The sequence below is a fragment of the Mauremys mutica genome, chromosome 1 (genome assembly GCF_020497125.1).
Source record: "Mauremys mutica isolate MM-2020 ecotype Southern chromosome 1, ASM2049712v1, whole genome shotgun sequence".
Taxonomy (NCBI): domain Eukaryota; kingdom Metazoa; phylum Chordata; order Testudines; family Geoemydidae; genus Mauremys; species Mauremys mutica.
In genome coordinates, this window is record NC_059072.1 from 40,118,574 (window position 1) to 40,132,648 (window position 14,075).

The window sequence follows — 14,075 nt, forward strand, 5'->3', positions numbered from 1 at the left end:
ACTCTGGAATATTACTGGGGGGAAAAAAGCAGTGAAAATTTGGTATCAATAGTGAAAGCGACTTGTGAAAGCTATTCAGCTGACAGCTTGAAGTGACATGCTGTTTATGGGGATGATAAAAATATACTTTTATTACAGATTTAGCTTTTCTCCAACAAGTTTCAGTTATGGAAGGCTGCATGCTGTGGAATGTAGACTACCTAACAAGAAAAAACCCCCACAACAATCTGTAGGGAGTAATGAGATGTAGGGAAACTAGACAGTGTCAGAGGAAGCTGGTTTGGCACGATATCAAGGGATGAGAACCCATATCTGGAATGCCCAATGTGGCCCTGGGTCAGCTCACTAAAGCAATAATGTAGTGATAAAATGCTGAGACGTTTCAAAGACCCTTGAAACTCAGAGCGGTTGGCAACCTCACATCTATACTTCTCAGAAGAGGGCAGACTTGGAGCTATACACCAGACTTATTCCAGAGCGAAATCATTTTCATTGACTTGAAAGGGAGCTAGACAATCCATATTTAAAGCCTACCAATAAGGGAAGGCTCATAAGAACGGGAGACAACTTTCACAGGAACGGGCCATAGACTATGGAACTCTCGTCTTGCAAGGGAGAAGAATGGCTATAGAACCAACCACTGAAGCGTAATACTAATTTCTTCAGAGGTGACTTCCCTCAATTTCTTCATACACACAATCAAACCTATAAGAACTCAGGAACTAAGAATCCTATAAAATCATGCTGTTCCTCATACTGATGGGGAAAGGAGCTGGAGAGGTCATTTATTTCTTCTCTCTTTTTTTTTTTTAAAAACACATACTTGGGAGATGTTTAGACACAATAGTGATAAGGTCATAAGTACCTACACAAACGCAGACAGTAGACTTTGACTGAGGAAGGACAGGGTGTTTAAGCACTGTGAAATCTCTTTGTATAAAACAGTAGTAATTAGCAATAATAATAAAACTATTAAGAGAAAGATAACCTCAACTGGCAGATTTAAAAAAACCTAGAGGAAAACAAATCAAACTAGTTCAATACTCTTAACAAAAAGTGAAAGGACCTCAACAGGCTTTTCCTTACATATTTTTAAAAATGGACTTATAGTGCCTTATTCAAGTTGTGCCAATTCTATATTGTTCTATTCACTATAGGTTCTTCTCTATAGGTTCTTATACTACCCGCATCACTGTAGCACTGTGCACCTTCCAGTGGTGTAATAAGTGGCCTAACATCTACCATTTTTGGCTTGTTCTCTCCCCCTCTTCTCCCAAGCCTCCCCATCTCATTTTCCCCAGGGGAAAAATTTTGTGTGCAGTGCAATTGTGCGTGTGCGCGCTCCTGGTTCAGAGACCATTTCGTCTCTCATTCAAGCACTGCCCAAGGATCAAATTCTTACTCAGATCACAGAAGAAACTGAAACAGACAAACTACACAGTATTCATGGCTGTACTCACAGTGCTCTTATCTGGTTGCACGCTTTTTAAGAACTCTTGACAGCAACCAAGTTGCCTTGAGGCTAAAGGTTTAACAATTACTAATTTTAGTCACCAGACAAACATTTAGACTGTAGTTCTGGAAAAGCTGCTTTCCAGTTCTAAATGAATAATGATATTGGCTCTGGAAATTGTTATTTATAATTAATTATTAATCAAACAGAAACAATGCTGCTACGGAAAGCTTCCATATGAAGAAATTGAAAAGAATGGGACTGTTTGCTTTAAAGAGGGCTGAATAAGAGGGAGGATGATAAAGGAGTATTCAACAACAAACAATATTGATTGGGAACTTCTCACTGTCTCACAAAATAGAAGAGCAAGGATACATACACTGAAACGGGAAGTCAGCATGCATAAGCTAATAAAAGGAAATACATTTTATACAGAGCACAATTAGCCAACTCATTGCCACAAGATATAATCGAGGCCAATAACTCATCATGTCTGGGGAAAGGATTGGATATTCATATAGCTAACAAGCACATACCAAGTTACAATAGCAAGGATTAAAAATCAAATTAAAAAAAGTTAAAAGGCTATAACCCCTCATGCTTCAGGGATAAGCCAACTTCCAATAGGCACTAGTAAATGTCTACTGCTGCAGGCACCTTTGTGAAAAATCTGATACCAGCTGCTATCAATGACAGGACACAAGAGCAGATTGACCACTAAACTGATGTGGGATGGCAGTTTTTACATAGCATGTTATTGATTTTACACACAATTTTTCAACTTTTACCTTTTTGAAAAGCCTAAAAACTTCTGTCTATAAATTGGTATGCCACTTTTGCTGAAGAAACATCTCAGAAAGCTAACTTACTTAGAACCTCCATGCCTGGTGGCACATGAGGCAACCCATTTTTCCCACTGCTCTCTCTCTCTCTCTCCATAGCAAGATGTTTTATTCTATCATAAGCTGTCTTCATGATGACAGCATGCTTTTTGATCATCTTGCAGTATGTCATTGTTTGCCATCCATGCCTTCTCTTTTCTCCAGGTGGAAGCCTTAGATATACTTTGGGCATCTGCCATGGGGTTGCCTGGTGACATGGCCAAATCACGGTCGCTGTTTCGGTCTAATTATTAAGTTTGCAGTCTACTTACCCATGTGGCACAATGCTTCCACACTAGTTACGTGACCTCTCCAATAAATTCTCAAGATTCTTCTTAAACAATGCTGGTGGAATGCATTCACCTTACAGTTTTGTGTTTCCACCATCTGCCACATTTCTGAGGCATTTAATAGTGTTGGAAGGACAATAGCATTGTACAATCTCATTATAAGTGTTTAGATGTATCATCTTAAATTTCCAGATATTTCACAAATGGAAAAATGATCTACTGGTTTTACCAATTCTTTCCTTTGCTTCTTTAGTAAGCTGGCCATTATCAGATATTGTACTTTCCAGACAGACAAAGTCATCAATTCTTTTGTATTTTTTGCCATCAATCACACATCTGCCGACACTGACAGTATTTTCTTCTGCCTTCATGGTCTTGGTCTTCTGCATGCTGATACAAAGTCCCATTTTAGCAGCTTCTGTTTTTATGCTCATAAAGAGTCTTTTCATTCCATCCAAACTGGTATCCAATATGACTATCATATGTAAAATCTAAATGTCTCAGCTTCTCTCTTGCTCAAACAATACCAGTGTCCTCGGTAACAGTTCTTCTCATCACAAAATCTATAACAATGCAGAAGAGAAATGGAGATTGTACACAATTTGGCCTTACAGCAGGGATTATTTTAAACCCTTCTGTGTCTCTGCTCTTTGTCCTGATGCAGCGAGCAGATTCATCATAAAAAACTTATCAAATTAATCATCTTTGCTGGAATGCCATAGTAACAAGGACCTTCCAGAAGACTTCTCTGGGAAACTGTCAAATGTTTTCATAAAAACAAGGAAGATAAAAATCATCTTCTGCTGGTATTCTGAGATTAGAATAGCAAAAGGCTAAACACAGGTCTAAATAAAGATTCCCAGTGGCCAGAAATCTAATCTATCTTGGTCTTTTTTGTATTACCCATTTTCCATTTTATTTAATTAAGAATGAAAAATAAAATTGTTCCAACAGATTGAGTTGCACAGTCCTGCAGGGGAAGAGTAATATTAGAAAAGCATTTGTGCATTTGGCAATATATTGTGTGTAGTCAGTTTCATCAGTTCCTCTTCTGTTTGTGTGCATGTTTCACACACAGCAACAGAAGAGAACACTTTTTTTTTTAAAAAGAATACAGGAAACCATGATTACATGAGTACAAAAAATGGCTGGGGAACAGCAGTACAAGTGTAGAAGATGTAATTACTTTGAACCCAAGAGCTGTTTTCTAAGGCCTGGGCTACACTAGCGGGGGGTGGGGGGTGTTGAACTAGGATACCCAACTTCAACTATTAGTTCAACTTACCTGGCCGTTCTCACGGCGGCAAGTCGACTGCCACAGCTCCCCTGTCGACTCCGCTTACTCCTCCTGCCAAGGTGGAGTACGGGCATAGATTAGCGGATCGATTTGTCGCGTCCATACGAGACGCAATAAATCGATCCCTGATGCATCAAACACTACCCGCCGAGCCGGCGGGTAGCACAGACATACCCTAAGTTGAAAGTCTAACATTTTGGAATGATGCAATTTTATAAACATTGAGTTTCAGCAATACCAAGATATACCTGGGAGAGCAAGTGGCAGTGGGACATGAACAACTAATATTTGAAGTGATGCACTCCACCAGGGTCAGCTGCAGCAGAAAGTGGAATATAAGGTTAAAAGTTAGAAGATTAAAAAGACTTTTGTGGCCAAATTCACATTAGAGCAGGGATCCAAGGTTGGGGGAAAAGAAAGGTCCTCACAGACCAGTTTTGCAAACTCAAGCAGGGACCTCTATGTGAGAAAGTACTTATTTTTTAATATGGACTATTTATTTAAAGGAAGGGTAGAACTACCACCACCTTTAAATACCTTCAGACATGTGAAAGGCTCCATTGTGCTACACACCAAGAAAACTAAAACAAGCATGTGAGTTTGTGTACAAAGAAAATCACCCACTAGTTTCATGATTTAGGTGAGTTTACATCTCAGGAGGGTAAATGACTGCAAATATATCCCATATCAGCAATAAAAGTATGGTGAGAATTTTTAGTTTATTAAGCATTTGTTTGGAAATTTACCCATTCCTAAATATGTATTATTGAGAATTATGTTTGGTTTGGGATCTAAATAATTTCTGATTTAGCAACCATAGGGACAACAGGTAAATGAATGTATCTAACAAAACAAATATACACTAGATACTTTGGAATATTTACGCCCTGGTGATTTTGGGACACCTTAAAGAGGCCTGATTTTCAGGGGGTGGATACTTTAAGTAGTGTCAAATCTTGGCACCCCAAAATTGAAGCCTCCTAAATCAAGAGTCATTTTTAAAAAATGTACTGGTTTTGCAAGCATGTAACTGTCACACTGTCTGAGGTAGGCACACTCAGTTGTGAGCCACTGCAGACACTTCACAATAACCATCCGCAGTTTACTGGGGTCTATTACTAGTCAGCTTCAAATTCTTTGGCCTTAAAGTTTATCTACAAGCATCAATTCACTTAAAAAAAAAGAAAAGAAATAAAAAAAGGTATCTCCACTGGTTTTAGAAGAAAGCATGACACATAATGTGCATGTCCCCCACCTAAACCACAGAGTTGTCATGATGAGGTCCCCTAGGCTCCTAAAGAAGGTGGAGCACACCACAGTCACCGGCACTCCCCATCCTTCCCCTTCCTCTCTTTTTGGAGCTTTTCTGAATGACTTGATTTTTCTTTGCTCCGACCCTAAGGTAGGTCACATTTGGGATCTCAGGGAGTGCAACGGTAAATTACATGTTGCATGTACAACCCACTAACCAGTGTGTAGCATCTCCCTCTGTGCCCCATCTAAAGAGCATATAGGTCTTTTACAGCCCAAGTTACAGAGCCTGGTTCTTTAGCTCAAGCTATAGATACTTACGCGGTATGTCTACACCAGTGGCTCTCAAACTTTTGTACTGGTGACCCCTTTCACATAACAAGCTTCTGAGTGCGACCCCCCCCTTATAAATTAAAAACACTTTTTAATATATTTAACACCATTATAAATGCTGGCGGCAAAGCGGGGTTTGGGGTGGAGGCTGACAGCTCACAACCCCCCATGTAATAACATCATGACCCCCTGAGGGGTCCCGACCCCCAGTTTTAGAACCCCTGGTCTACACAGCACTTTGGAGCAAGCATCCAAGCCTAGGTCAACAGACTTGGTCTAGCCGGGCTCGTGCTAGTGCTAAAAAATAGCTGTGTAGACAAAGTTGTGACTTAGGCTCTGAAGCATGGGGTTGGTGGGAGACAGGAGGCTTTAGAGGCTGAGTTCCAACCCGAGCTACAACTTCAAGTGCTGTCTATACAGCTGCTGTTACAGCACCAGTGCAAGCCCTGCTAGCCCAAGGCTGCTGAGCCAGACTGGGAGACTTACTCCAAAATGCTGTGTAGACATACCTGTGATTTTAGCCATGGAGGCTCCACTTCAACTCCAACATTGGGTAAGATGGTGGCTGTCACACACAAATAAATTGCAATATGTGTATTTTGCATAAGGGATACATGTGTCGCACTGGTATTCTCTCTCAGTTGCTCAGTAGGAATAACTGACTGCTAAAGTCTATCTGAAAAGCTCGGCTTCTTTTCGGCTTAACAGCCCCAGATGACAGCCTCCTGCCTCTTTCAGTTACTACTTTTCCTCTCATCTCTCCTCCTGCCATCACTTGAGTCAGTACAGCCTTTCCACATACATGAATGTACATGGTTGGGTAGATGTTGAGAGCAGGATAAGAGGTTTCTGCATAACTTAGGTCTAATGTGCATAACATAGTTCAAGGCTATAGTATTTGACTATATTTCAATTGTAACCCTAGAGTCACAAGTTGAGAATATATAGGATGTATAATATTAAAAGTACAAGTATCAGAGCGGTAGCTGTGTTAGTCTGGACCTGTAAAATGCAACAAAGTCCTGTGGCACCTTATAGACTAACAGATGTATCGGAGCATAAGCTCGTCTGACGAAGTGGGTATTCACCCACGAAAGCTTATGCTCCGATACATCTGTTAGTCTAGAAGGTGCCACAGGACTCTTTGTTGCTTATTAAAGGTGCAGTGACACTAAAGGGGGATTGATCCTGCTTTGAACAGGGGGTTGGAGTAGATGACCTGCTGAGGTCCCTTCCAACCCTGATATTCTATTCTATGATTAAAGGCAAATTATTTAGAAGCAACAACAGAAACTGTTGCAGGTGGACAGCAGAATCAGGAAAAGCAAAATAAGCTTTTAACACAAAACTGATCTATCAGGTATAAGCAGGCCGACAAAAGCTACACAAACAAAGCAGCTTTTTAAATGGTCATTTAGGAGATTTAGTATTGTACTTCTGCTACTGCAGTGTAGGTTCTCACTAATACCATCGATAGAAATATTATGCAGTTGTCTGGACATCACACTAACGTTTAGCCATTAGAATGGTAACAATATCTTGAAATTTTTTATATTCAGGATAAGAACATCACCTAAATATTCCTGCACTGAAATGGTGGTCTCATTACTTCTTATATCAGTGATCTTTAAGACATGGATCACTGTTGAGAGCATTCAGGTGTTTTGTCAATATGCTGTGTTATGGGAATCAGTACATGCCTCTGAGAGGTTGTACCAGCTCTGCATGTAAACAAGCTTTTTCCACTGAGTTTTCATCAGGTCCCCATTTCCTTGAAGTCACTCAGAACCTGCACAAAAATTTAACTTTTCATAATGTTATCAAGAGCTGTCTGATGAAATACATGAGTACATGATTGCTGTGCACAGAGCTACTCCATTTGGGGTGACAGTATCAGAAGTTGGGGTGATAGTATCAGAAGTCATTGGTGGTCCATGCTAGAGACTAACTGGCTTATTTTAACTTTAACACAAGCTATTTTACTCCATTACCCGCATGAGTGACATTCTGTAGGCAAAATCTCTATTACAAATGTGGAAGTTATGAAAAAAGGGTGGCCTCTAGCAGAGTCTCTACAAGTCTATTACCACTTCAGAAACCAAACAATGGGAAGTGCTACAAATCACAAATGCATCACTCCAGGGTATTAGCAAAACATTCATGCAATTGATGTGTAAGAGGAGGTAGAGAGAAACAGATAACACCTAGTGTCCTATAGGGATTAGGTTGTCAAAAAACGAAGTGTGCAAACCTCTCTGGCTGTTCTACAACATATACTGGAGTTTCATTGCCTAGGTAGCATGTGCACTAACCAATTTTTTATAAAGAGGAGGAAACTGAACCCTGTAATCTCGTTATCACCCTGTCAGTGAGTTAATGGTCATTACCATGAACAGATTCTTATGTTATCAAGGAACTCAGGGCATCACTGGTGCTTTTCACAGGATAATAATGAGGTTTTACACTGCAATTAAATCAGTACAAATTTGCAGTTCTACTATAGATTCAGCTGCAACCTTTCACTCAAATACCACATTTTCCTATTGTGGGGAAAACACACACACACACAGTGTAGGACCATCTTTTGTACATTCAATTCTCCTTTTAACTCACATTCCCTTCAAAATAGTACAAAGGGTTTCGAGTTGGAAATAATACAGAAAAGTGCTAGCACAAAACCCCCTTCCCAAGCACAACATTACACTACCAGCCATAGCTTTGCAGGATAGCTCAAAAGACTTAACATGTGTTTTCACTCAAGATTACCAAAATTCCAGTCAAGGCCACTTTACACTATCAGCACTTGAAATATTTTAACAACCATGTTCGTGTCAGCAGTAAAGCCATAAATATTTTTCAAAATAACAATCTCCCACAGGACTTCATGTCCATTATCAGCAAGAAAAGTTTTGGAACACTTGGCTTCTGAAACCTCAGAAGAATTTCTTAAGTTTCCAGAAACATTTCACCTCTCAAAGCATTGAAAACAAACTTCATTCAACTATTTCATGAATTAAGGACTGTACGTAGATATTTCAATTCTTGAGAAATGTTAAATAAAAATCAAAAAAGTTATCATAAAGTAACTTCATACTTTTATAGAGTTTAAGGCCAGAAGGCACAATCAGATCTAGTCTGACCTCTTGTACATGACAGGTCATTAATTTACACCCAGATACTGCTATATTAAGCCCAAAGATTTTAGATACACCAAAACATTTCAATCCTCAGGAAACTGAACTGTGAACCACAGGAAGAGAATGGAGAGACCAAGGTGCCACTAATGCCCAAGGCCCCTGCAATGGCAGGAAATTGACTAGGTGATATATACACAGATAATCTTAGCAGGCAAACCACACCCCATGCTGTAGAGCAAGGATCGGCAACCTTTGGCATGCAGCTCACCAGGGTAAAGCACCCTGGCGGGCCGGGCCAGTTTGTTTACCTCCCATGTCCGCAGGTTCAACCGATCGCGGTTCCCACTGCCCGAGGATCGCCGCTCCAGACCAATGGGGGCTGTGGGAAGTGGCAGCCAGCACATCCCTTGGCCCGCGCTGCTTCCCGCAGCCCCCATTGGCCTGGAGCAGTGAACTGCGGCCAGTGGGAACTGCGATCGACCGAACCTACGGACGCAGCAAGTAAATATACCAGCCTGGCCTTACAGGGTGCTCACCCGGGCGAGCCGCATGACACAGGTTGCCGATCCCTGCTGTAGAGGAAGTTGAAAAACTTCCAAGGTCACAGCCAATCTGATCTGGGGGAAAATTCCTTCCCAATCCCAAATCTGGTGAACAGGATAACCCCGAGTGCGTGAGCAAGACACATTAGCCAGGCATTTGAAAAAGAGGCTTCTCTGTTCCACCTTAGAATCAGTCCTCCACTGTCCCCACCTCCATCTGGTGTCCTGTCTCTTGCTGTGGCCAATCGCTAGTGCTTCAGAGGATAACAAAAAATAAAAATAAACAGCAGCCACATCAGCTAGTTATGCATCAATGGGGGTTCCTATCCCCTACAGATGACTGGGTGAAGCCCTGAAGCACGAGATTTCATTATAATCATTATTTTAATGCAAAGCTACAAAAGTTCTGAGCATATTGAGGCCAAATGGGTGATCCCAGGTTGCTTTTAATTTTGTCACTAACCAAAAATAAAACTACAGCTTAGTGTGCACATGCCTGCAAACACAGTTCAGATTGTGCAGCTCAGCGTCGCTCTGACCCCAGAAAGGAGGTTTGCCATATGTACTTATTCCTCCCCCAGCCCTCACTTGTCAATCAATGTGTTATCTTGGGTGACCTCACGCATAGCAGAATGAATAATTCAGGCTCAGGTCATCTTCCATGTTACTCCAACACCAGGTTTGCCAGACAATCACCCAATGAGGTGAGAGGGAAATGAAGTGGGGAACATGAGGGAGAAATGTGACTAATCGTGTAGAATCAGTGGAAGCTCATGTTTGCTATTTCGTTTTATTGCTGTTCTTCCCAAGTTATGAAACTCCAACAAATGTGCATAATGTACACTTACTAAGCAAATATGGGGTTGCGAAAGATGCTGAGAGCACTGAAAGATAAACTGAAGTGATCTAATTCTCCACAGAACAGGTAGCAAAAAGGCAGTAACAGCACAAGCATCCTCACTCTGGAAAGGCTACTACAGATGAGGACAAGGCTTATAATTTCCTGACAACACAATCCTCAGCCTCTGAAGCAGCCTGAAGTAGTTGCCATCTATGCTAAGTATTCCTTTCCTAAATATAGACACCCACAACAGGATGGAGACTAATAATTCACACGCTGTGAGCTATCAAACATCCGTATACATGAACATCTGTGTCACATCTCACCTGGGCCAAACGGAAGCCTATGATCAATGAAGAAAGGCTCTCCACTGCAGTGCCATTCTCCAGAGCCTCCCCACTTTACAAAACCACATTTAATTGGTATGAAATAAGGTACTGCCAGCCAGCAAGACAACACACTAACATCCCACATGGTAATTGCCTGCATTTAAAAATAGGAATTGAAGCCAAGATTCTGAAGTGTGATTAATGATATTTGGGTGCTCAACTTCAGACATTCTGAAGGAAGTACTGAGCTCAGCCTCTGAAAACCAGGCTCTTTTAGAAGGAATATAAAGCTGAGCATCCAAAAATTCAGGTACCCAAAATCACCGGCCACTTTGAAAATCTTGGCTTGAGACCTTAGGAGAAGTGCACTGAAAAATGAGTTAATGCATAATAAACTATGTTTAAAACACACAGTCCCTGCTTCAATTAGTTTCTAAACTCATTTTAACTTTAGCCAGCCAGCTAGAATAGAGCAAAACTATATTTTAAAAACCCAATGCTCTTGCTTATGTATAGGGACGTGGGCTTAGACCCATGGTTGCAACAATACTGTTTTAACTTGGTTCCGCCAACCCTACATTAACAATAATATTTAGTTAGTGTTACAACAATATTTAGTCTGGAGCTGTTCAGTTAGAGTTTAACACACAGATTGGAATCATCTTTCCTTAATTTCAGTTTTAAATTATAGCGGTAGGTCAGGCTCCAGGCACAATGGACTGAGAAATGGGGAAAAAGAAAGAAGACTCTGAAAGTAGAGCCCTGTACTGCAGCCTGGTTAAATCCTCTTTCTTGCTACTTTTGCCAGCAGTCACTGAAGAAAAAAAAATATGGAAGGAAGAGTGCTCAATTCCAGGGGGCAAAGATTAGCAATAAAGACCAACTGATGCATGTTGCAAAGTCATGAGTTCATTCCGGAGTGGTTTAGACCTCCTTTCCCAGTTCTTTGCTGGAATGATGGCAGCTGTAGTAAGATTTTGGGGTGCAGGATAAGCTCCCTTAATGGAACCTAATGAAGATTTTCAAGTAATCATTACATAACTAATGCAACAGCAACCAGAGCCTGGTGCTGACGGCAGCCTGACACTCTGCTAGCTAGAACCCCATTTTCCCTCTTTCAACTAGCAGAATGTTGGCCTTACCTGGGTTCGGTTTTAAGGAGCTGATGTAATCCAGGCCTCTACATATCTGGTCCCTGCTTAAATTCCCTCTAAGCTGCACTGCCATGGATCAGCCTATTAAGCGCTATACAGGTGCTCAGGCGAGAGATGCTTCTCCCCTGGACCCAACCCGGACCTGCCGCGGCCAAGGGAGAGCACCCCTCCCCCAGTCCAGACTGGGCCGGAGGAGAGGCTCCTATACCCCCCAGCCCAGGTACTGCTGCTGGGAAAGAGAGCCTAGGGGAGTCCTCTCTCCCCACCATAGCCCCGGGGCAGCCTGCACCCCAAACTCCTCATCCCCAGCTCATCCCAGAGCCTGCACCTTTCTCCCCCCACCCCCAAACACACACACCCCAACTCTCTGCCCCAGCCCTGAGCCCCTCATCCCTGGCCCCCCAAACCCAGAGCCCCCACCACCACACATACCCCACACCCCAACCCTCTGCCCCAGCCCTGATCCCCCCTTCTACACAGCAAACCCCTTGGCCCCACTCTTGCCATGTGAATTTTGTTATGTGTACCAGCATGGAGTGATGTGTCACACGTCACTCCATATTGGTGCACATAACAAAATTCACTCCACACAAGCATGAGAAAAAAAATAGAGGGAACACTGGTTCCTTGCCCACAATTTCACTACAGTTCTAAGTCCCAGCTCTGTAGAACTATAATTTTACTTTGGGGAGCTACAGCAGAGATGTCCAACCTGTGGCCTGTAAGGCACTGAATTAAGCCGTATGAAGAAGAAATGTTGTATTTGTACATGATTTCAAAGGGTTTTCACTGAGCCACATCGTGGTTCTTAAATTGACATATCTGAATTAGCCCGACTTCTATGTGTAGCTGAACAGGTATCCCAATTGCCTTCCCTCGCTTTCCGAGCAGTTTAAGGAACAGCTCTGGTATGAGCCAGGAGTACTCTGAGCAATTGTTCAGCAGCATCCGTATTGGTGACCAGGTGTATCAGAGGTGACTGAGAGAAGTTCTGGCTGTACTACTTCCTGCTTCACTGATGGGCTGTGGGACCCTCCCAAGGAGAGCAGGATGGGAACTTGACTGGTTTTGCCTGAGCCAGGAGAAGTGTCTAGCAAAGGCTATTTCCTCTTCCCTACACAGCTACCTCTAGGGCAGCTGTAGCAGGGGGGATGCTGAGAACCCACAACCACTGACAGCTCCTTGATTCTCTGCTCAAAGGCTGCCTTAATGTACACCTGCGGACAATGGGTCACAAGGGGCACGTGCCAGCTGGGAACAGTGTGAGCACGGTGCACACCAGCCACTTCCTCGCCTGCCATTTATCATGCCCCTGAACCACAGACTGGACTGGGAGGTACAGAGGATGGTCACACAGGCTCTATACCTGCTTGGTACATCCCCATGCCAAGGATATCTGCAGCAGAGGGCTTGCAAGTCCCTTCCACTCTGCCGCCAGAGTGACAGAAAGGGAGTGGAACAAGAGAAATCTACCACCAAAATACTGATTGTAGCTCCTTGATCTTTTTGAAAGAAGATGTCTAGCGCTCAGACTGAAATGACTGAACACCACTGAACTAAAAGGAATAGACTCAGAGTACCACACACACATTCACCACTATTCCGCAGAAGCAGAATCCAACTTTACAAATCACACCAAGTCCCCTTTGCTCGTACAATGGACATGTTCAGAATTAAACAGCAGTATTTCATAGTTTTTACTAATAAAGATGCAAATGAAGTGGAATTGGCAGACTCATTTCTACAAAGAGTTTCCATTTAGAAAATGTTTTGTTTGCCTGTTGAATTTTTCCTCTGCCATTATCTGCTATCTAACTATTGCCCTTTGGAACTTGTATTCTCTTCTAATTAACAAAAATAGCATTCTGCTAGGTGATTCTCCATATAAGAAACAAAAGCCTTTACCTTGTGTATACTGTACAGGTATAATCTAAATTCTTTACAACCACAACACATTCTGAAAGTGAATAGATTTGTGTATGGACTAGACAAGACTTAACTGAATAAGAAAGCTCAGAAGAATAAATCCACTTTTTTATTTTGGACAGTCTTTGTCAGAGTGGCTTCCCTCCCGCTAATAATCTGTCAGAATTCTCAGATATGATATTTTATCAGTGACTTTGGGATTTCAATGTACCTTGAATGCCTGCCATGACAGCGGTAAAAGTCGGCCTGCTATCTTATGTCAATGGACACAATATCAACAATAACCCTCATCCAGGGGTGGGCAAACTTTTTGGCCCAAGGGCCACATTGGGGTTGCACAATTGTATGGAGGGCCAGGTAGGGAAGGCTGTGCCTCCCCAAACAGCCTGGCCCCCGCCCCCTCCTACTTCCTGCCCCCGACTGCCCCCCCTCAGAACCTCCAACCCATCCAAACCCCCACCCCCGCTCCCTGTCCCCTGACTGCCCCGACCCCTATCCACATCCCTGCCTCGGACCACCACCACCCCGAGACTCCCACCCCCTAGCCAACCACCACCCTCTGCTCCTCATCCCCTGACCACCCCCTCCTGGGACCCCCCGCCACTAACTCCCCACCCCCTTATCTAACCCTCCCTGCTCCT

General features: G+C 42.7%; 1 protein-coding gene and 1 long non-coding RNA gene across 2 annotated transcripts in view; one reads left to right on the top strand and one right to left on the bottom strand.

Moving 5' to 3' along the window:
- The window catches only part of LOC123377815, a 36,020-nt gene extending 25,346 nt beyond the window's left edge, over positions 1-10,674 (top strand). The window contains exon 3 of the long non-coding RNA XR_006582341.1: positions 10,105-10,674. This is a non-coding gene — a long non-coding RNA (uncharacterized LOC123377815). The remainder of the gene's footprint in view (positions 1-10,104) is intronic.
- PLXNB2 (plexin B2) overlaps positions 1-14,075 on the bottom strand; it is a 335,252-nt gene that overhangs the window by 203,317 nt on the left and 117,860 nt on the right. The gene's annotated exons all lie outside the window — the stretch shown is intronic.